The 23,131-nt window shown below is 42.2% G+C and overlaps 1 protein-coding gene across 3 annotated transcripts in view; it reads left to right on the forward strand.

Moving 5' to 3' along the window:
- The window catches only part of KAT6B (lysine acetyltransferase 6B), a 207,006-nt gene that overhangs the window by 52,323 nt on the left and 131,552 nt on the right, over nt 1-23,131 (forward strand). The window lies entirely within an intron of this gene.

Here is a 23,131-nt window from a genome sequence, read left to right on the forward strand (position 1 = left end):
AAACCCCATGTCTAGAATGAATAATTTAGTTCTAAACATCCTGGAAGCTAAGGAGAAAAGAACAAGATGTTGGTTTATAAAATTCTTATTGTCAAATAAGGAAGCATAGAAGTTTGAAGAAAGACAATTTTTTTATTTTTATTTTTTCTTTCTGAATTTAGGAGCAATTTATGTTTGGGTTCTAATCCTGTGTTATCATCAAAGAGTAATAACATTGGCAATCTTCCCTCCCATTCTGCTTCATCCTCCCCACTAAAGGGAAATACCAGATTGTAAAAGAAAAAAAAAAAAGGCATGCTGGTTGTACAAAAAGAAACATTTTAAACAAATAAGAAATATATGTATTGAAATGCAGTCTCCCTGAGTGATGCTAAATCCCTGTCCAAGTAGGCATTTCTCAGCCCACAGAAAGGGATGGCATTAAATCACAACTCAATGGAGACATTTTTGTGAGGAGCTGTGATGGTTTGTGTTTAGCAAACATGTATTGGGCATCTCAGATTTGCCTGTTAGGGATGCAACAATGAGTGAGATACTATTTGTTCCCTTAAGAAACTCAAAGAGGAAGGGGGTTGACTTGTTCAGTCAGTGACTTATGAAATATTTCATACTCATTCATTTATAGAGTACTTTTTGTAGGTATAGTACAGCGTGGTCAGCCAGGGAGACTGTAGTGGGTGCATTAGTAACTAACCATACAACTAATGCTAATGTTGCGGGCTGACTGGGTTTGGGGTGAACAAATTACCCCTAAAGCTCAGGAGTTCTAGACCAGCCTGGGCAACACAGTGAAACCCCGTCTCTACTAAAATACAAAAAATTAGCTGGGCATGGTGGCATGTGCCTGTAATCCCAGCTACTTGGGAGGCTGAGGCAGGAGAATCACTTGAACCCGGGAGGTGGAGGTTGCAGTGAGCCAAGATTGTACCACTGCACTCCAGTCTGGGTGACAGAGCGAGACTCTGTCTCAAAAAAAAAAAAAAAAAAAAAGACATTTGTTTTGCTGGGGAAGGCTTTGCAGAGGGAGGTAACTTCTTCTAGATTGAGATTTAAAGTCAGAGTCCATCCAGAAAGTAGGGAAGACATTTTACGTAGAGGAGTAGCAAGCTACAGGGATCAGAGGTATGAACCAGGGTGCATGTTTGGGTTATGGTGAGTGGTGTCCGGCCAGTGTGTGGCTCAGGGTCTTTCTGCTTCACCATCTTTAGCATAGAGGCCTTCCTCATGCTCACTTGCTCATCTCATTCTCACAAAATAGCTGCTTCATATCTAGGCACCATCTCTCTATTCCCACAGGGGAAACAGGGAAAGTGCCAAGGGTAACAGCGGAAACTTCCTCCTTTTTATTCAGGAAATGAGGGACTCCCCAAGGCTTCTGCTTGTATTTCATTGGCTTGAGCTGAGCCATACAACCATCACTAGTGGCAAGTAGTCTGGGATGTCAAGAACTTAGCTTCCCAGTCTCTTTGGTTAGAAGGCAAAGGAGAAGATGGTGGGAATCGGTTTGCAGCAGTCACTCTACACATTATCTGCTTTGTTAGGGCAGCATTATCTTAGTATTGTTACCAAGTTCAGGATCTTTTCTGGGGTGATCAAGCATCCTGGGTCGCCTGGGACTGAGAGGTTTTTTTGTAGGACTTTGAGTGCTATAGCCTGGAAAGCCCTAGGAAAACCGGGATGGTTGGCCATCCTAGTCTTTTCCCCATATCCTCTGTTGTCCAAAAATATGGAAGCAGGTCATTTCTTGACATAGGAGCTGCCTTGACTGGGCTTAAAAAGGCCTGAAAGTCAGCTTAATAATTTACAATGAGAAATAAGTGATACTGGATCAGGGGAGGATACTGGAAGAAGAGCTCCATGGGATTTGCTTGGTGCTTGTGAGATTTTGACAAGAGGTCTTAGGGCTACTATATTACCCAAATTCAGGGGGCTCTGTTCACTTTGCCAGCAGCTTGGGATTAATTCTGTAGTGCTAATGCCATTCCGAGAAGCCTTTCAATGAATCTGAGCTCAGGGTTCTTAGTCCCCCTGTTACTGAAGCTTCTCCCCTAGACAGTGTCGTTTTTGTTTTTTCCTTCCTTTCTAAGCTTCTGATGCTGACTAGTCTCCCCTTCTAATGGACAGTGTTTAGATACGTTATTGTCTAAAGGTAGATCTGGCCAGGCATGGTGGCTCACGCCTGTAATCCCAGCACTTTGGGAGGCTGAAGCTGGCAGATCACTTGAGGTCGGGAGTTTGATACCAGCCTGGCCAACATGGTGAAACCCTGTCTCTACTAAAAATACAAAAATTAGCTGGACATGGTGACAGGCGCCCATAATCCCAGCTAACTGGGAGGCCGAGGGAGGAGAATTGCTTTAACCTGGGAGGCCGAGGTTACAGTAAGCTGAGATCGTGCCATTGCACTCTAGCCTAGGCAACAGAGCCATACTCCATCTCAAAAAATAAAAAATAAAGGTAGATTAAAAAAAAGATCAAGACATAATTTGCATATTGTAAAATTTACTTCTTTAAAGTGTGTAATTCAGTGGTTTTTAGTATGTTCACAAAGTCATTCACCATTAATTCCAGAACATTTTTCTTACCCCAAAATGAAATCCTATACCCATTAGCATCACTGCCCATTTCCTTCTTCCCTTAGACTCTGGCAACCACTAATCTATTTTCTGTCTCTATAACTTTGTGTATTTTAGACATGTCATATAAATGGAATCTTATAGTATGTGGCCTTTTTAAAAAATCTCTGGCTTCTTTCACTGAGCATAATTTTTCAAGTTATTTTAAGCTGTAGTATGTATCAGTACTTCATTCTTTATAACTGCCAAATAATAGTTCTTTATATGGATATACCACATTTTATTTATTCATTCATTAGACATTGATGGTTCTACTTTCTGGCTATTATGAACAGTACTACTATGAATATTTGTGTATGTATTTTTGTGTGGACACATGTTTTTACTTCTCTTGACTGTATACCTAGCAGTGGAATTGCTGGTTTTCAGGTGTGTCTTACTGATGTTTTTTTTGAAATGGAGTTTTGGTCTGTCACCTGGGCTGAAGTGCAGTGGTGCAATCTTGGCTCACTGAAACCTCCACCTCCCAGGCTCAAGCAATTCTTCTGCCTCAGCCTCCCGAGTAACTGGGATTACAGGTGCATGCCACCATGCCCAGCTTATTGTTATATTTTTAGTTGAGATGGGGTTTCACCATGTTGGCCAGGCTGATCTCGAACTCCTGGGCTCAAGCAGTCCTCCTGCCTCGGCCTCCCAAAGTGTTGGGATTACAGGCATGAGCCACTGTTCCTGGCCTTATCTTACTCTTTTTTTTTTTTTTTTTTTTTTGAGACGGACTCCTACTCTGTCTCCCAGGCTGGAGTGCAGTGGTGCAATCTTGGCTCACTGCAACCTCCACCCCCCAGGTTCAAGCCATTATCCTGCCTCAGCCTCTGGAGTAGCTGGGACTACAGGTGCTTACCACCACACCCGGCTAATTTTTGTCATTTTAGTAGAGATGGGGTTTCACCATATTGGTCAGGCTGGTCTCGATTTCCTGACCTCAGGGGATCCACCCGCCTCGGCCTCCCAAAGTGCTGGGATTATAGGCGTGAACCACTGTGCCCAGCCGTCTTTAAGCCTCCTTAAGGAGGCTGTGTCTCTAATTATCCCCTGTTGGTTTTATAGTTGGACTCTCACTGGATAGCCTCGTTTTTCTAAGATTTGGGGGTTATAAGGATCAGAGTTGTCCCCAGTTGACTCCTTTCACCTCGTCCATAAGGTTATTGTAAGGCTTCACTGAGGTAATCTGTATAAAGTAAGGTGCTGGCCTGTACCCTGTACGTCACTCAGTAGTGGTGATTTCACTGCCCTTTGCCTTCTGCCTTTGGCTTCTGGCCATCTCCAAACACCCATGCCTTCTGTGCTCCACCCTCCGTTGAAACACAGGAATCTAAAACCATTCATTGATACTTTTTGACTGATTATACTGAAAACAATTGCATGTTATCTCATGCAGAATTTTCATGTTAAACCCTATGTTGCAAGGATGCCACTAATCAGCACACAGATGGCAGTGGAGATTGATTGATTGAAATGGGGTTTCACTGTGTTGCCCAGGCTGGAGTGCAGTGGTGTAATCGTAGCTCACTGTAACTTTGAACTCCTGGACTCCAGTGATCCTCCCATGTCAGCTTTCCAAATAACTGGGACTACAGTCTCATGTCACTATGCCTGGCTAATTTTTAAAATTATTTTATAGAGATGGGGTCTCGCTATGTTGCCTAGGCTCATCTCAAACTCCTGGCCTCAAAGCGATCCTCCTGCCTCAGCCTCCCAGTGTTGGGATTACAGGCGTGAACCACCACACTCGGCTGGGGATGGAGTTTTAGACACCAGAGGCTTCCTTCTGAGGTTGACCTAGAAAGCACCCTTGGTGGGTGCCATGGGATGGGGGAATACGGTCAAAAGGAACCTGCTCTTCCCGCTGCACCTCCACCTGAAGTGGATGTGTCTGCTGGGGCTGCTGGAGTCTCCATCTTCCACTTTAACTTTACTTAAGAGCTGAAAGCTCTGCCCCTTCTTCAAGCTATTCCCTGCTGTCTCCCCTTCCCTGCTCAACCAGAGATTCCTCTTATTCTTCCTCTTACTATTAATATTAATCTGGCTCACTGCCTCTTTCCCTTAACCTCATCCTCAAACTATCTGATGCATATTTTATATTTTCTTGCATGTTTGACTTTTAGTTAATATTTTACAGTAATTTCATTCTGCAGCCATCCTCTTATCTGATACCCTGGAACTCATTCCTGTGCCTATCAGTTCTCACCTCTGGTAATTAAGCTTTGTAAAAAAGAAATGTGACATTTGGACATATTCTTTTATTAGTAAAGGTATTATTGTGTATGAGACTAATGCTGTGCATCTATAATAAGTTGTTTCACCTTGTGAATACTAATGTAATTTGGAAATAAACCTTTCTTTGTTAAAGACTTTTTCTACATGGGCCACATTTTTCCAGACCTATTTCCTAATAATTTGTGGTTTTTAAAGGTATGTCAATAGAGATGCTGTAGCCAGCATGCCTGGATTCTGTTAGATAAACATTTTGTGAGATTGCTTACTTTAAACAATTGTCTTTAAAAGTTAATTTCTTCCCTAATGTCTCAGTAAGGAAATTCTATAGTATTTAAGAATCCTGATAAAGTCCAGTTAAACATTTTGCATTGCTCTTTAAACATCTTTCCTGAGGGTTGATGTGTTCGTGTTTGTTTGGTTCACATAGTTTCTTCTGAATTTTAAGAAAGCTGTGTCAGAATCAGTAACTTGCCTATAGTATATTTTTCATGACCATATGGTTTTCTTTATCAAAAACAGCTATGTAAAAATTTCAGTGAATAATAGTATATATATATGGGAATGTATTCCTCATCATTTGTATGCTCTTGAGAGAGTGACTCATGTACTGTTTTCTCTTGAGTTCCCGAAAGTTTATAAAGAGATGACAAACAATTGGCTATGGGATTGAAATAATGCACATGTAAAATGGAAGGGAAAACATGGAAATAGGTTCTTCCTTTGTTCTTCCCTTACCTTGATGAAATTTTTACTACTTAACATTTTTCAGTAAAGTCAAGGTCAGTATCAGAGCCTAGTATGGTTCTGCTTGCCGCTGTCTGAGGATTACCTGTCTTGTTACAGAATGTACATGCTCCCAGAGGAGAAAATACAGTTTGATTTCAGGATGACAAACAGCTCTTCCGGGACAATAGTGTCAAGTGTAAAAGGATTATAAAGGTTTTAGGACCATGGGTTGGTTTGAAGGGGAAAGGGTGAAATGACAGTTAAGGTTGGCATCACCGAGGTCCCAGTTGTTGGCTGCCCCCTACGTCTCCTGCTGCCCTCTGGCAGTATTTTACAGATGTATTTCCTTTGACCTTTCCTTTAGTAGGAAGTTGTAGGCTTTAAGATCCAGCAGAAAAAAATTATGAGGCATTTGTGACCCTCTTGAGCAGTCCTTCAGGTGGAACACATCTCATAAGAGCTAGTGAATGGTCTTGGGTAATTAAAGCTCACTTTATGATTATACAGTGTGGTGGCCAGCCCAGAGGGAACATCACAAATACACATTGTGAATGTGTAGAATTGAGACTTTATACCTGGAGACTGTTGGATGACCTGGTCCTCTGCCCCCAGGCCTACCCTTCTGCCCATCCTCATCCAATTCTGTTTTGATTTTTAAAAATTCTGTGCTTCTTAGCCCTCTCATTGCTTCACTGTGAGGGGAAAAACTTTTCTATTGAGGTGCTGAAGCTGTGCTTTCCAGGACTCGTACTCATGTGCTGTTGAATGAGTCTCAGTGCTCCTAGGAGTCTATAAAAGGAATAGAAGACCTCTTTTCTCCAACTCCCTTATGTATGTATTTTATCTGCTAAGAGACACTGGCATTTCACGGAGATGGGAGAGAAAAAGACACAGCCTACTTAGACAGTTCCTTTATTCCAATATACATACTCACTTCACATATTCATAGACACCTTCCACCTAGCATCAAATTCTGAACTCATAGAAGACTTAGGTATTTTTGGTTTTGTATGCATAGCTTTTGAAATCCCTGGGTTGAAAATTTTCTAGATGTTGTTTGTATACTCTAGTCAAGCCCAGGACATAAAGGGTTATGTTAAAATTAGTTTCCTTAGTGACTGTTAACCAGAAATTTTATCTGTCAGGAGAAAGGATTCATGCAACTCTAAGAATGCATTGCCCTCTGCATAGCCTATTAGCTTTGGCAACTGAAGACAGATGAGACTTAGGCTGCGTTTAAATTTTTCATTGTGATGAGACAAATCTATTATTATAAAAGCCCTACTTTATCAGTGAGAGTGTTTCCTTATGTTGTTTTAATTAAAGAAGCAGTGTATTTTTAAATTTAATTATGGTACTTTGAAGATCTGATACTAGCTGTAAGCTAAGGATTCTTTGGGTTTTCAAGATTTTTTTTGGAGACAGAGTCTTGCTCTGTCACCCAGGCTGGAGTGCAGTGGCGCAGTCTGGCTCACTGCAACCTCTGCTTCGTGGGTTCAAGTGATTCTTCTGCCTCAGCCTCCCAGGTAGCTGGGATTACAGGCGCGGGCTACCACGCCTGGCTGATTTTTTGTATTTTTAGTAGAGACAGATTTCACCATGTTGGTCAGGCTGGTCTCGAATTCCTGACCTCAAATGATCTGCCATCTTTGGCCTCCCAAAATGCTGGGATTACAGGCGTGAGCTACAGTGCCCGGCCGGTTTTCAAGATTTTTAATGCATTTGGAGCAGCGCTATCCTAAAGAACCTTCTTTGATGATGGAAATTTTCTCTATCTGCGCAGTCCAATATGGTATGGTAACCACCAGCCACATGTGGCTATTGAGCACTTAAAATGTGGCTGAGACTGAGAAACTAAAATTTTAATTTTCTTGAAAATGTAAATTTATTTATTTATTTATTTATTTATTTATTTATTTAGAGACAAGGTCTTGCTCTGTCACCCAGGCCGGAGTGCAGTGGTGCAGTCATAGTTCACTGCAGCCTCGACCTCCTGGGCTCAAGTGATTCTCCTGCCTTAGCCTTCTGAGTAGCTGGGATTACAGGCACGTACCACCACACCTGGCTAATTTAAAAAAAAATTTTTTTGTAGATATGGGGTCTCTCTATGTTGCCCAAGTTGATCTGGACTCCAGGCCTCAGCCCCCCAAAGGAGAAAATGTAAATTTGTATAGTCGCATGTGATTAGTGGTTATTGTGTTGGACAGCACAGATCTAGAATCTGGGGAAAATCTCCATTTAGTATAATGCCGTCTGAAGCTCTCAAGATTCCTCTTTTTGGTTGGGAAGTTGAGGCTGGTTAAATCTGAAGTTGATCGTGGATAATATTGCTATTAGGCCTAATGAGAGATTTGTTTAATAAAGATGCAAGTTTATCAAACTTAAATATACTAGATATGAACTTTGGGAAGGCAAAAATTAATTCCAGAAATAATTCCAATATAATTAATTGAACAAATATTTAGAAAATGTTATCTAGGATAAAGAGGTGTAGTAAATATTGTGGAGGACTCAGAGGTGAGTGGGACTTAGTGAGGCTGCGTATTTTGAGTCCTGCTGGGGAGGCCTTGAAAGGTCAAGGAGAAGCTCTTTCTTTTTTTTTTTTTTTTTTTTGAGACGGAGTCTCGCTCTGTCGCCCAGGCTGGAGTGCAGTGGCGCGATCTCGGCTCACTGCAAGCTCCGCCTCCCGGGTTCACGCCATTCTCCTGCCTCAGCCTCCGGAGTAGCTGGGACTACAGGCGCCCGCCACCGCGCCCGGCTAATTTTTTGCATTTTTTTAGTAGAGACGGGGTTTCACCGTGGTCTCGATCTCCTGACCTCGTGATCCACCCACCTCGGCCTCCCAAAGTGCTGGGATTACAGGCGTGAGCCACTGCGCCCGGCCAGCTCTTTCTTTTTTTTTGAGATGAAGTCTTGCTCTGTCGCCAGGCTGGAGTGCGGTGGCACAATCTTGGCTCACTGCAACCTCTGCCTCCCAGGTTCAAGCGATTCTACTGCCTCAGCCTCCCGAGTAGCTGGGACTACAGGCGCGTGCCACCACATCCAGCTAATTTTTGTATTTTTAGTAGAGATGGGGTTTCACCATATTGGCCAGGATGGTCTCGATCTCTTGACCTTGTGATCCTCCCACCTTGGCCTCCCAATGTGCTGGGATTACAGGCGTGAGCGACCGCACCTGGCCAGGGGAAGCTCTTTCTAAGGGAGTAGCTTAGAGCACAGAATGCCAACTGGGTTATCATCAGGCTGTAAACAGTAGGATTTGGCTTTGTGCAAGCACGATGGTTGGGGCTATAACAGCACCAGGGGGAGCTGTTTACATCAGGGGAACATTAGGTTACATTTGGCTCTGACAGGCAAGATTAATTTTGGGTGAGAGAAGGTTGAGGTGGGATTGGGATTTTCCCAGGTATGCCCTGCAATGTTCTGCTGAGTTCCATGTGTGTTGGAGCAGGCCTCTCAGGCCATCACAGTTCCGAGAGATGGACTTTCCAAAGATTGGGAAGCTGGAGGCAGGGACACCTGGACACGGAGGCTTCTTCACCCCCACCTGCAGCCCAGGTGAGGAGGAATTCTTGAAAATGCCAAGTTTGACTCACCAACCAGGAGTATCTAATGTATATAAATATTCCTTTAAACGTAAGTATAGAGATGAGTAGATAAGCCAGAGTATTTAAAAGCCACAGCAAGGATTCAGCTTCCTCTCCGCCCCCCGCCCGCCGTGCCCCACATCTGGGAGGACCCCACCTGAGCTTGGTGTTATAGTTGGCTGATGCTCTTAGGTGGAAACTCAGGGGCAAAGGACAAGCCACAGAAACATAGGCTGCATCTGCTCCTACTCTGCTTCCACCTTACCTGCCCATTAAGTGCTATGTTCTTGACTAAATAATTCATGTATCGCAGAGAGGGAAGGTATGTGTTCCCACCAACCTCTGACCCAACCATAACCCAGTGTATTGCACTGACCCAGGAACCAGAGCTCACTTCGCCCTGCTTGGAGTCAGGGAACTTGGAACCTAACTGTCCCGGGCCCTCTTTCTGGCAGTTGGGTGAGTACTGAGGGCCTGATACGTGAGGTTCGGACAGGCTGGGCCGTAGGTTATGGCGTATCTTGTAAGGGAGACCATGTCAGCAGTGGGGAGCAGAATGCAGAGGAATCAAAGACCTGATCTCATAGTGCAGATGTGAAGGGAGAAGAGCCAGCCTTTCTCCACCGTCTCTCTGGGGACAGGGGACTGTCTCACAGGGACTACACCTTGGCATTTGGGCCTGTCAGATCAGGATCTAGTCATCAGAGTTACCCAGTGCCCTGGGGTTTGTTTGTACCAGGTCAGGGATGCAGTTCTGCAGGCAGTATGTTACATCTAAGACTACGGGAGAGAGGGGCGGGGTGACAATCTTTCCACAGGGTGTCCAGACACTCTTGGCCCAGGGACTGAGCCATGGATGGTGGGATGCTTGCCTCTCTGTGTGGCAGGGCTTTCGTCTCTGTTTTTTGTTTTTGAGACGGAGTCTTGCTGTGTTGCTCAGGCTGGAGTGTAGTGGCGCAATCTTGGCTCACTGCAACCTCTGCCTCCTGGGTTCAAGCAATTCTCCTGCCTCAGCCTCCTGAGTAGCTGAGATTACAGGTGCATGCCACCATGCCCAGCTAATTTTTGTATTATTAGTAGAGATGGGGTTTTACCGTGTTGGCCAGGCTGGTCCTGAATTCCTGACCTCAGGTGATCCACCTGCCCCAGCCTCCCAAAGTGCTGAGATTACAAGTGTGAGCCACCATGCCCGGCTTGGTCTCTGGTTTTGAGCCATGATGTCAGGCTGACCAGGCTGGCACATGTATCCTGGAATGGGTTAGGCTTCTGGCTTTGATGTTAAGAAAGGAAACTAGTGCCGAGTGCAGTGGCTCCTGCCCATAATCTCAAGACTTTGGGAGGCTAAGCCAGGAGGATTGCTTGAGCCTAGGAGTTTGAGACCAGCCTGGGCAACATAGCAAGACCCCACCTCAAAAAACAAAGGTAGTTTGGTGTGGGGCATGCGCCTATAATTCCAGTGCTTTGGGCTGAGGCACTCTGGGGAGATTGAGACTGCAGTAAGCTATGATTGTGCCACTGCAGCCCAGCCTGGTTGACAGAGTGAGATCCTGTCTGGAAAAAAAAGAGAACTGGCTGGTCCTTCCTGAAATAGTGCCCACAGGCTGGCAGAGCACTGACTGACACCTGCCTCTTTCAGAGGTGGGGTCAGGATAGCTGTATGGAAATTCTCCAGTGTGTGGGTTGTAGGAGTGTATCGCATATCCCTTCAAGCACTGCCAGGCCAGAACCCAGTGGAGTTTGCAAAGAATGGGTTTCATGTTAGAATAAAGTATTACCTACATGTAAGTAATCTTGGGTATAGCTGGGAAGTGATGAATAAATTTGACCATTAAAAGATTGTAATGTCTGTATCACCAAAGACAAAATCACAAATATAATTAAAAGACAAATAACAGACTAAGAGAAAATAGGCCATGTGCAATACACAAAGGATAAATACAGAGTATATAAAGAAGCTTCTGCATATTAATAAGAAAACACTAGAATAAATGGGGAAAAGATATAAAAAGGCATTGATAGAAAGGGAACAAATGGCCAATAAATACAAAGAGATGCTTAACTTCATTAATAATTAGCGAATTACACATTAAAGCAACCAGATATGATTTTATCCCATCAGATTGGCAGAAATTAAAGAGAATAATATTCTTTGGCGGCAATGAGGAAAAATGGGTGTACTTCCATATCCTGAGCATATAAATTGTTCAGACCTTTTTGGAGAAGGTAGTTTGGCTGTATCTTTGAAAATAAAGTCACATACTTTTAATTTGGTAATTTCATGTCTAGTGAAATACACATGAACACATGCTCATTCCAGCACTGGAATGGTGAAATATTGGAATGATTAAATGTACAGTGGTACAGCCAGCATATAGAATGTGATACCTAAAAAGTGTATAAGAGTGTGGTGTAGATCTTTATGCAGCTGATGTGGGAGGCTCTCTCAGATATGTTTTTAGTGAGAAAAAATATAAAATTATTACATTTATATTTGTAAAGCTCAAAATTTATATGTATTTGCAAATTCTAAAACATGCTTTTCAGATTTTTTAACATTTCTGAAATCAGCGTATCTAACAATGGGTGACATAGTTTACTAATTTAAACTCTTGGTGAAGCGTAATACACATTACAAGTGATAAGATCTTGGATTTGATGAAGGATGATATGTAAATACATGGATAAAGGACTCTAAGACAGACAGGGGATGAGATTGAGGAAGTGTCAGTGGAGACTTTGTGTCATCTGTGTTGTCGAATTTTTTTTACAGTGAAATTATATTCCATTATTGTGTAATGAAAAATTTTAAAAATACATATTTATATTTTTTAGACAAGATATAATTTTAGATAAGATAAGGTTGCCTGGATGTCTCTGATGTCTGATCCATTTCTCTACTTGGGTGATTATGGTTGATATTCAGCTTTGAGAACTTTAAGGCCTGGATGGTTGATAGAACGTTCAGCTTCATTAAGAAGTTAAGTAGCTGTGAAGATTCAGTGGGAGAGAATTGAGAACTGAGGTCCAAGAGAAGAGAGGAGCCGAACTCCAGAACTCAGGGCCAGTTGCCTCATGGGAAACTTTGCATCTGTGTAAAGAGGTTGAAATTCTCACCCTACAAGGTGGTGCCAGGCTTTTTATACTGGACTGGGCATATCCTGGAGCAAGGCTTAGTGGATGGGAGGCAGAAAATAGATCAAATCAAGGAGCCTTATCCAATGTCATTGAAAGGAAAATTCATTGTTTTGGGAGAGAGCTAAGCCCTAGTGGGAAAGAGCCAAAGGAATAAATGGGCTTTTAAATCTGAGGAATTTACACAAGGCAGGCAGGAGATGACCTGCCATAGGTTGGAGGCAGGCTCTGCTTGGATCCTGTGTAAACAGGGCATAGTGTGAGTGTTTCTCCATAAGTAAGAGCTGTGTTGTGAAGATGAACTCACAGTTTAGTAGTGACTTTTTGACCAAAGATGACTCTTCAAGAAGGGATAAGGTGTTATGGAGTGTAGCTCATTGCCAGGGCTGTGGGAGGCAGAGGAAGGAGAGGACACTCGGCCAAGATGCCATTTGAGCTGGTCACTGTAGGAAAGGAAGAATTTGGACATGTAATTTTTTTTTTTTTTTTTTTTAAGGCAGAGTCTCACTCTGTCACCCAGGCTGGAGTGCAGTGGTGCAGTCTTGGCTCACCACAACCTCTGCCTCCCGAGTTCAAGTGATTCTCCTGCCTCAGCCTCCCCAGTAGCTGGGACTACAGGCACATGCCAGCTGCCTGGCTAATTTTGTATTTTTAGTAGAGATGGGGTTTTGCCATGTTGCCCAGGCTAATCTTGAACTCCTGACCTCAAGTGATCTGGCCTGGACATGTAATTTTTAAGGAGATATTCAGAAGAAAAGGGAGGTGAGCCCACCATTTACAAATGTATACAGGAGGCCGGGCGTGATGGCTCACACTTGCAATCCCATTACTTTGGGAGGCTGAGGCAGGGAGAGTGCTTGAGGCTAGGAGTTTGAGACCAGCCTGGCCAACAATGCAAAATCTCGTCTGTACTAATAATATAAAAAATTAGCCGGGCCACTGCACTCCAGCCTGAGTGACAGAGCGAGACTCCGTCTCAAAACAAACAAACAAACAAACAAAAATGCACATAGGAGAATGTGAGGAACTGAGTAGTACAGTTTTCTCGGAGGACACATCTATTAAAGGGAAGCAGTAGGAAGTAAAATAGAAAAAGGTAGGTTAGGGCGAGACCATGAAGAGCTGAGAATGCCAAGTTTAGAAATTTGACCATGAGTCAGTGAACTCATGTTTTACATTTAATCTTTTGGTTACCAAATTTTTTTTGTACCATCATTGGTTTGATTTTTAAAATACAGTCACTTTGTTTTCTAAAGATTTTATGATATGTGTTCAAATCTTGAGTTAAAGGTAAGTGGAACACAGTTTGGGTTTTTTTGGCATATAAATGGTTGAATTTCAAAATTATATTTGTGTTACAAACTTTGTTTTTACTCTCTGCCTTCCAGCATTTGCAAATAACCATTTCTCTTTCAAAGGAGATTCTAGTATGTATGCCCATTCAATAAAAGCAAAGAGCTGAGCTCTATATGAATAAGAGGTAAAATTGAACATGAAAGGTTTACTGAGCAAGATTAGTGGGGGATGAAATGGATGAACATTGTTTGGGGAAAGCTGTGATCCTTGTTACCTTTGCTATAGTGCAATTTGGAATGGCTTCTTTATTCCTGGCAATTCCTGACAGCATTTCTTTTAAACCTGGCCACCTTTCCATTGCCAGCTCAACCTTGATGTTAGCTGGTGCTGCTACTGCAAGGGCTGCCTTTGGCAGGAAGCCTTCAGCCAACTTTCTGGGCTCTGGTTTTGGCTCTGCACATGCCTTGCTGAGAAGACCTTAATAATCTGAAATGTGGAGGGTCATTTTGGCGTAGGGAAATGTGGTGGCAACTCTTGATTTTTCTGCCACGGTGTAACTTAACAGATCCTCTTGTTTTTCCCTAAATGGTACAAGGGTTTGCACCGAAATGGTAATTCATCTGTGTCTGTGATGCTTTAAAAAATAACAGTTTTGCTAATGTGTCACAACATGTATTATTTATCATTTTAGTAAATGGATATTTTAACAAGCAACAATTTGCAAATTTAAGCATGGCAGTTAACATGATCTGACATTAAAAAATTAAATAATCTCCTGCCGTCTTTGCCATCAGCCTTGCATTAAGGATTTTAGCCCTTCTGGGAGCTTTTATTTTTTGTTGACTCTGACTGATGGTGGCAGATTGTGGTAGTGATCAGAGCTATGCTTTTATAAATTATTTTTTAGTTGGAACAATATTGGCATGTAACGTGGACTGGCAGAATTAACATTGTTTATCATTGCCAGTGTTGTTTTGACAGATATTCTCAGTTCTTTAAGGAAGCAGATAGGGAATGTCTGTAATGGACATCTGCTGTCCACTATAGGTTGCCCAGTAATGAGTCCTGGTAGGTTCTACCTTCTGCTGTGGAAGCCAGCAGAGATCAAATGGGCATTTTCTGTTCTTGCCTCCTGGGAACTGCAGGGGTGGACATGCTTCTTAGGCTTAGCCTGTTGACTGCTTCCACCTGGAGTCTGAATCTAAACAGTGTTAGAAAATGCAGGGACAGGCTGAGTGTGGTGGCTCACACCTGTAATCCCAGCACTTTGGGAGGACAAGGAAGGAGGATCACTTGAGCCCAGGAGTTCGAGACCAGCCTGGGCAAAAAAGCAAGACCTAATCTCTACACAAAGTAAACAAATTAGGCAGGCATGGTGGTGTGCACCTGTAGTCCCAGCTACTTGGGAGGCTGAGGTAGGAAGATCCTTTGAGCCTAGAAGTTTGAGGTTGCAATGAGCTATATTTGCCCCACTGCACTGCAGCCTGGGGGACAAAGAGAGACCCTGTCTCCAAAATAAAGGCAGCGACAGTTAGTAGTGGCACTAGAGTTACTAAAATTATCAAGATTTTCTTCCTGGGTAGTCCTGGATGCACACATCAGTGTTAATATAGGTGGACTTAGCCTTTACTTTTGTACATTTCGCACTGATACCTCTAACCACCTTTTGTGCACATAGCAGCTATTATACCCCCCATGGCATAACCGACCTGTGTAAGAGAAGAGTATAAGTCAGTTGCTTGCAAGGAACTCTTAGGGGTAGGGAGCTCTATCCTGGGGGAGGTGGGGGTTTCTCCTCTTTCTGTCCTCCCCTAGTCATTAGAGAAAGGCCTCAAGAGAATAACTCAGAGATTAGGGTTGAATGCAAGAGGGTAGATTGACATCTTATTGAGCTGCACAGAGGTACCAGCCAGGTGCTGCTGTGGGATTAGAATGCACTCCTGAGAAAGTGTTCTTGAGTGAGTGTGGTGTGGCTTTCCTGGAGTTTGGGGATGTCTGTGAATACAGAGGCAGGTATCTTCCTCTCATCTGAAAGCCCCCCATGTGGCTGGAGCTGCCCCTGGGGACAGTGTATGGACAGAGGGCAGCAAAAACGCTTGACATTTCCTGTGGGCTTGGTGATCTACATGGAGGACAGCTGGCCTGAGTCTTTTTGAAAGACTTGTCCTACCTGGGAAGGCTGCCTGCTAGGGCTAGGCCCCCAGCAGAAAGAGGTTGTGAGTGAACCACAGAGGCAGGAGCTGAGAAGAGACTGAGAGCTGAGTCAAAGGGCACCCGTTGCCTGCATCAGGCAGCATGGAAGTCCCAGCAAAGGGGTTTCACTAGAGAGAGCTGGCATGTGGACTCCTGCAAATGGTGGAAGATATTTTACAGGCTGTAGGACCGGACCACAGACAAGTGGGTAGACCTTTCCCTTTCCTCACACTTGCCCCCTTTCATTCTTTGGACCCCTCTCTTTTTCCTCACTGCTGTCCTTAGGGGAAAAGCTTGACATTGGATAAAATGAATTTGGATTTAGACTAAATAGACTTTTTAATAACTGAAAGTTTGGCTTTATTTAAGATAATATTTTCTTTTTAAAACACTGGCTAGAAATTAGTGGGTTTTTTTTCTTTTTTTTTTTTTAAGACAGAGTTTCGCTCTTGTCGCCTAGGCTGGAGTGTGATGACGCAATCTCAGCTCACTGCAACCTGCATCTCCGGGGTTCAAGTGATTCTCCTGGCTCAGCCTCCCGAGTAGCAGGGATTACAGGCATGCACCACCATGCCCGGCTAATTTTTGTATTTTTAATAGAGACGGGGTTTCACCATATTGGCCAGGCTAGTCTCGAACTCCTGATCTCAGGTGATCTGCCCACCTTGGCCTCCCAAAGTGCTGGGATTATAGGCATGAGCCACCACGCCCAGCCAAAATTAGTGGTTTTAATGTTACTAAATCCTGAAATAGCCTTCCATGATGACAAAATCAATCAACAATCTCAACCCCAGTAGACCGGAGTGGATTTTGGAATTTAGCACACTTTCCCTTATTTATACTCTGCAGGTTTCAAGCATACAACTTGCCAGCAATTACTGTGTTGGCTGAGAAATTTGAAATTTTACTAGCTTGAACACTAAATTTGCTGATGTAACATACAGCTAATAATAAAGGTCATGTCCCCATATTGGCATTAGGGACCCCTTATGAATTAGCCTGAAACTTTGCAGGCTTTAATCATATTTTTCTCTCTTTTTTTTTTTCCTTGAGACAGAGTCTCCCCCTGTCGCCCAGGCTGGATGGAGCACAATGGCACGATCTCGGCTCGCCGCAACTTCTGCCTCCCGGGTTCAAGCCATTCTCCTGCCTCAGCCTCCTGAGTAGCTGGAACTATAGGCATGCGCCAGCACACCCAGCTAATTTTTGTATTTTTAGTAGAGACGGGGTTTCACCATGTTGACCAGGCTGGTCTCGAACTCCTGACCTCAAGTGATCCACCCACCTCGGCCTCCCAAAGTGCTAGGATTATAGGCCTGAGCCACCGCGCTCGGCCATGTTGTTATTTTTGGTTTGTTTATTTTGGTTAAAAAAAACCATATAACATTAAATTTACCATCTTTACCATTTTTAAGTGTGTAGTACGGTAGTGTTAACTATATGCAACAGTTAGTGCAACAGATCTTTAGAGTTTTTTTATCTTGTAAAACTGAAACTCTGTACCCGGGAAGCAATTCCTGATTCCCTGCTTCTGCCACCCTCTACCAACCACCATTCTACTTTTTGTTGCTAAGAGTTTGATTACTTTCGATAACTCACATCAGTGGAATAATGCAGTATTTGTCTTTTTCTTACTGGTTTATTTCACTTAGCTTAATGTCCTCAAGGTTCATCCATGTTGTAGCATGTGACAAGATTTCCTTCTTTTTAAGGCTGAGTAATATTCCATTGTATGGATAGACCACATTTGCTTTATCTAGTTGTCTGTTGGTGGACATTTAGGGTACTTCTGCCTTTCGGCTGCTTGAACACTACTGCAGTGAACGTGGGTAAGCAAAAATCTCCTTGAGATCCTTTTGGCTATATACCCAGAAGGGGATTGCTGGATCATCATTCTGTTTTTAATTCTTTGAGGAGCCGCCAAACTGTTCTTTATAACAGCTATGCCATTTTACATTCCCACCAGCAGTGCACAGAGGTTACCATTGCTTCATATCCTTATCAACACTTGTTTTTTTTTTTTGCCATCCTAATGGATCTGAGGTGATATTTCATTATGGTTTTGATTTGCATTTCCCTAATTATTAGTGATGTTGAACATGTTTTTATGTGCTTCTTGGACATTTGTATATTTTCTTTGGAGAAATGTCTTTTGAAGTGCTTTGCCCATTTTTTAATTGGATTAGTGTGTTGTTTTTGATTTGTAGGAGTTATTTATATATTCTGGGTATTAATGCTTTATCAGATATTTGGTTGAAAATATTTTCTCCCATTCATAAGTTGCCTTTTCACTTTGCTCTTTAATCATATTATTATTATTATTCTGGTTAAAACATTAATTGTATAATACTGAAAAGTTTAGGAAATAATATGACAGATTTTTATAGGTCTTAAATATCTTCCCCATAGGCCCTATGAGTAAGGCATAAAAAGTTTGAATTAATTCCGTAGTTTCACCAAAACGCTCTTCTTCTTAATCTTATTCCTTATTTTTTTGAGGCAGAGTCTCTGTGGCCCAGGCAGCCTGGAGTGCAGTGGCGCGATCTCAGCTCACTACCACCTCCACTTCCCGGGTTCAAGTGATTCTCGTGCCCCAGCCACCCGTGTAGCTGGGACTACAGGTGTGAGCTACCATGCTTGGCTAATTTTTGTATTTTTAATAAAGATGAAGTTTCACCGTGTTGGCCAGGCTGGTCTCGAACTCTTGAGTGCTGGGATTATAGGCATGAGCCACCATGCCTGGCCCTTAATCTTGTTCTTATCAATCTTTCCAGCTTTACCTTCCCCAGCATGACTCCCTCTTATCTCCTTCCTCTGTCCAAAGATTCCCTAAAAATATTCTAGCTCTGCACCCTTCCACACACTGCTTTTTTGTTGTTGTTTTTTTTGCCTGGAATATGGGCTATGTACCTTTCCCTTTTGTTTAACCTTGTTTTTCAGACTCCTTCTTTTTCTTTTCCTTTAAAGACTCAGCCCAGATGTGAAAATGTTCCAGTCAGCCAGTCTTTTCTCTCCTATAGCTTCTTAGGTACAGCCCAGGTTAGCACACTTGTCTGGAAGTATTGTGAGGACTTTTATGAACCCCCTCTCTCCAGGACTGTATGTTGCTAGATCACCTAGCTTAGCTTTGCCTTTTTATTCCTCTGTTGTCATGGGCCTACCATAATATCTAGTCCATAGTATTTGTGTACTTTAGTTTTTATTTTATTTTATTTTATTTATTTATTTATTTATTTTTTAAGATGGGGGTCTTACTCCATCACCCAGGCTGGAGTACAGTGGCACGCGATCTTGGCTCACTGCAACCCCCGCCTCCTGGGTTCAAGCTATTCTCCTGCCTTAGCCTCCTGAGTATCTGGGACTACAGGACGCGCCACCATGCCCCCCTGATTTTTGTATTTTTAGTAGAGACGGGGTTTCACCATGTTGGCCAGGCTGGTCTCAAACTCCTGACCTCAAGTGATCTACCTGCCTTGGCCTCCCAAAGTGCTGGGATTACAGGCATGAGCCACCACACCTGGCATATTTGTGTACTTTAAATGATTATGGGTGGAAAGAAAGAGCAAGTGCCTTTTTAGAAATAAGATAACAGAACTTTTTTACCAGTTGTGCTTCCAAATATGCTTTCTCTTCTAATTTTATCTGCTAAGATTTTGGCAGCTAATTGCAGATTTTATGAACTTACATTGGGTTGCCTTTGTCTTCTGTTATAAAAGCAATAATTAGAGGAAATGATCCTTTTGAGAGGTTGTTTAATGAATTCTGCTTGTTTCAAATGTGCTGCTTTAAATCTTATTTCACGTAAACTGTACTAATGCCCAAATTATCTCACCCTAGATCAGTATTGAACCAAAGTATTATGATGATTAATTTCCTTCTGTTAAATCCCTTATAGGCTTTTCTTTGGTGTGTGTGTGGGGTCAACAATCAAAAAAAGAATTTATTGACTTTACATTTAGTATGGTTTACTCTACTTGATTATATTGTTCAAGTGTGAATTTGTGTATGGTATAAGACTATGCCATATTGGGATTCTATTTTCTGTTAAACAAATAGCTTTGTGTTTTATTAACTGCCAGTGTTTAAATTTAATGGTTTAAGATTTCAGAGAGCCCTTTTTGTAAGTATTTGAAAGCTTTTATTATAATCCTGAACCTAACCTTCTTCTGGTTTCACTGCATCCTTCTCCAGCCTTGAAACAAGCCCCGGCACAGACGCAAATCCTGGCGTGCACCCCCTCTTCCCCTCCCCGCTCCCCACTCTAACATGACAAGAAGTGTCTGTCCCAGAAGTAATCTGATTGTGCACCTAGAGTACCTGTTTTCTGCCTGGGGAAGAATGCACACTGCTGGACCTAGAGCAGTGGCAAAAGTGCCCTCTCCACTGTGGGGATAAGGGCACAACCCTTATCCCTCATCCCCATTAGTTAATTAAGTCATTTTACCTGCATTAAACTTTATGGGCAGAGAAAATTCAGTAAGTCACCACTACCAGGCGACTTTCTTTTTTATGTTACCCCCTAGCAAGGCATGTAGTTTGCATCCTACAGAATATAAAAGATGGGGCCAGCATCTATTCTGTATCTTAGCAGTGAACTTCATCCAATAGGTACTTGATTTTTAAATACTTTCACCTTGTGTCATGATTAAATCACTAAACGGGAAGTTTCAGCTTTTCTTTAAAGAAATACATCCTATTAAAAATTTAAATGTCTTCATAACTGCTTACGCTCAGTAAATGAACACTAGGAATCTATAAACAGGAATCTATGGCTCTAAAAATTGAAATTTTGGGGGCTGTTTCATTCTTTAGAACTTGAAAACGCCATAGGCAATTAGCTATAATTCATTTGCGGATTATTTTTGCCATGTTAAATTAGGATTTTTAGCCATAGCAAGCATAACAGACAAACACACTTTTAAATTATTTTGTTCAGCAAAACACCATAGGCCCTTATATGTGTTTGCTGGAATTTTTCTTTGTCAACAATAAATCTATATGCTTCTTTAGTTAAAAAAAAAAAAAACCAGCAACAAAGTGTTTATTGTAGAATGTTTACTTTTTTAACAAACGTGAAAGGCATTGGTATAAAAAGAGAAAAGCACCTAGGATTTGGATCCTCAATGGGTTCAGGAGTACAGCCTCCTTGTTCTGCAGTTACTGGAGGCAGTGTGGTGAGGGGCAGGATGTGGGCTTTGGACTGAGCTGCTGCTTCTACCTGTGCTATGACTTTGCACAAGTTAGGAGTAGCCTTTTTGAACTTTGTTTTCTCCTTGGAAGATGACAGATCATGTTTGCACATAGCACATGACACAAACTCATGATACTGGTTTTGCTTTTTCTCACATTGTCTCAGTGGGTCTTCACTGCCTTCTTTTTAAATTTTTTTTTGTTTTTTTTTTTTTAAGGGAATAGGGTCTTACTCTGTTGCTCAAGGCTGGAGCGCAGTGGCTGATCATTGCTCACCATAGCCTCAAATTCCTGTTCACTGCCCTCTTATATAGTGGATAAGGTGGGCGTTCGTCTCATGCAGTTAAGAGAACAGGTTCAAAAGAAGTTTTGAACTGTCTGTTTTATTTTCACAAGGCCAGTCAGTGACAGAGAAAGAACTTCCACTTGGGTGTCCTGGCTCTGTGTCCCATGGTTTTCCTACTGAAATACTGTCTATTACTCTGCTATAGCAGAAGAAAGAAGGCTAAGACAGTTCTGTGCTTACAGTCACCTTCAGTTTCAAATGTAATCATATCCTGGGGGAGGGGAAATGAAACTTTGAGTTTCATCTCCCAAATCATTCCTTTATTTAGAATCAACCGGCTGGGCACGGTGGCTCATCCCTGTAATCCTAGCACTTTGGGAGGCTGAGGTGGGTGGATCACTTGAGGCCAGGAGTTCAAAACCAGCCTGGCCAACATGGTGAAACCCTGTCTCTACTAAAAATACACACACACACACACAAAAAAATAGCCGAGCATGGTGGCGGGCACCTGTAATCTCAGCTACTTGGGAGACTGAGGCAAGAAAATCGCTTGAACCCAAGAGGCAGAGGTTGCAGTGAGCTGAGATTGCGCCACTGCACTCCAGCCTGGGTGACAGAGCAGGATTCCGTCTCAAAAAAAAAAAAAAAAAAATAGTATCAGTGAATTCAAAGAAATAAAATGTTTTCCATGTATTCATGGAAACAACTATTTCTAAAATTCTAAATGAATTATTATTATTATTATTGTTATTTTTTAGATGGAGTTTCTTGTCAATCAGGCTAGAGTGCAATGGTGCAATCTCGGCTCATGCCAACTTCTGCCTCTTGGGTTCAAGCAATTCTCCTGCCTCACCCTCCCCAGTAGCAGGGATTACAGGCGCCTGCCACCATGCCCGGCTAATTTTGTATTTTTTTAGTAGAGATGGGGTTCCACCACGTTGGCCAGGGTGGTCTCGAACTCCTGACCTCCAGTGATCCACCCACCTTAGCCTGTCAAAGTGCTGGGATTACAGGCGTGAGCCACCACGCCCGACCTCTAAATGAATTTTTAAAACTTCAGCATCTCACAAATGGTTCTTGAATAATTTTTCCTTAGCCTGCAGTGTTTAAGTTGGGTTTTGAAGGTTTTGTTACTCGACAGTCACCCTTTTTTGGGTGTAAGTTTGGCCTCTACTCCTAAGTAAGTGACCTTAGGGCAGTATTACCATGAAACAGATCTCACAAGTAACATTGATACCAACATTATTTTTGATCAAATGTTAAATAGTTAAAATTTGTCATCCTAGTCTATATTGAACTAATTTAAAATACTTTATATTTAAGCAAACTTTATTGTTTTTAACATAGCAAAACAATTAATAAGACTTTAAATCAATTACACATGAAACAGTAAGAAAGCAGTGCAAGACTAAAATCTGTAGGTAGTGTTCTGTAGTGTCTAAGTAAGTTCTGTAGAACTTCAGAAAAAAGAGAGGTCAGTAGGATTCTTAGAGCAAGTGTGATTTTATCTGTACTTTGGGTCAGAATAACTTTTCTGATTTTTTTTATTACTAACATACCTAAACATAGATAATGTTTACATTAATTAAGTGACCTTAGGGCAGTATCACAATGAAACAGATCTCACAAGTAACATTGATACTAACATAATTATTTTTGGTCAAATGTTAAATATTTAAAATTTGTCATCCTTGTCTATATTGAACTAATTTAAAATATCTTATTAAAATATATTATTAATTAATTCATATCAGACTTAGCTAGAGACACCTAATGTTCAAAACAGAAAGTAGAGGTGGATTGGGCCCAGTTGGCTCCAGTTGCTCAGAGGATGTGGTCAGCGCTGTTTTTGTACATCTTGAGCTCTG

Source organism: Nomascus leucogenys, chromosome 18 (genome assembly GCF_006542625.1).
Source record: "Nomascus leucogenys isolate Asia chromosome 18, Asia_NLE_v1, whole genome shotgun sequence".
Lineage (NCBI taxonomy): Eukaryota > Metazoa > Chordata > Mammalia > Primates > Hylobatidae > Nomascus > Nomascus leucogenys.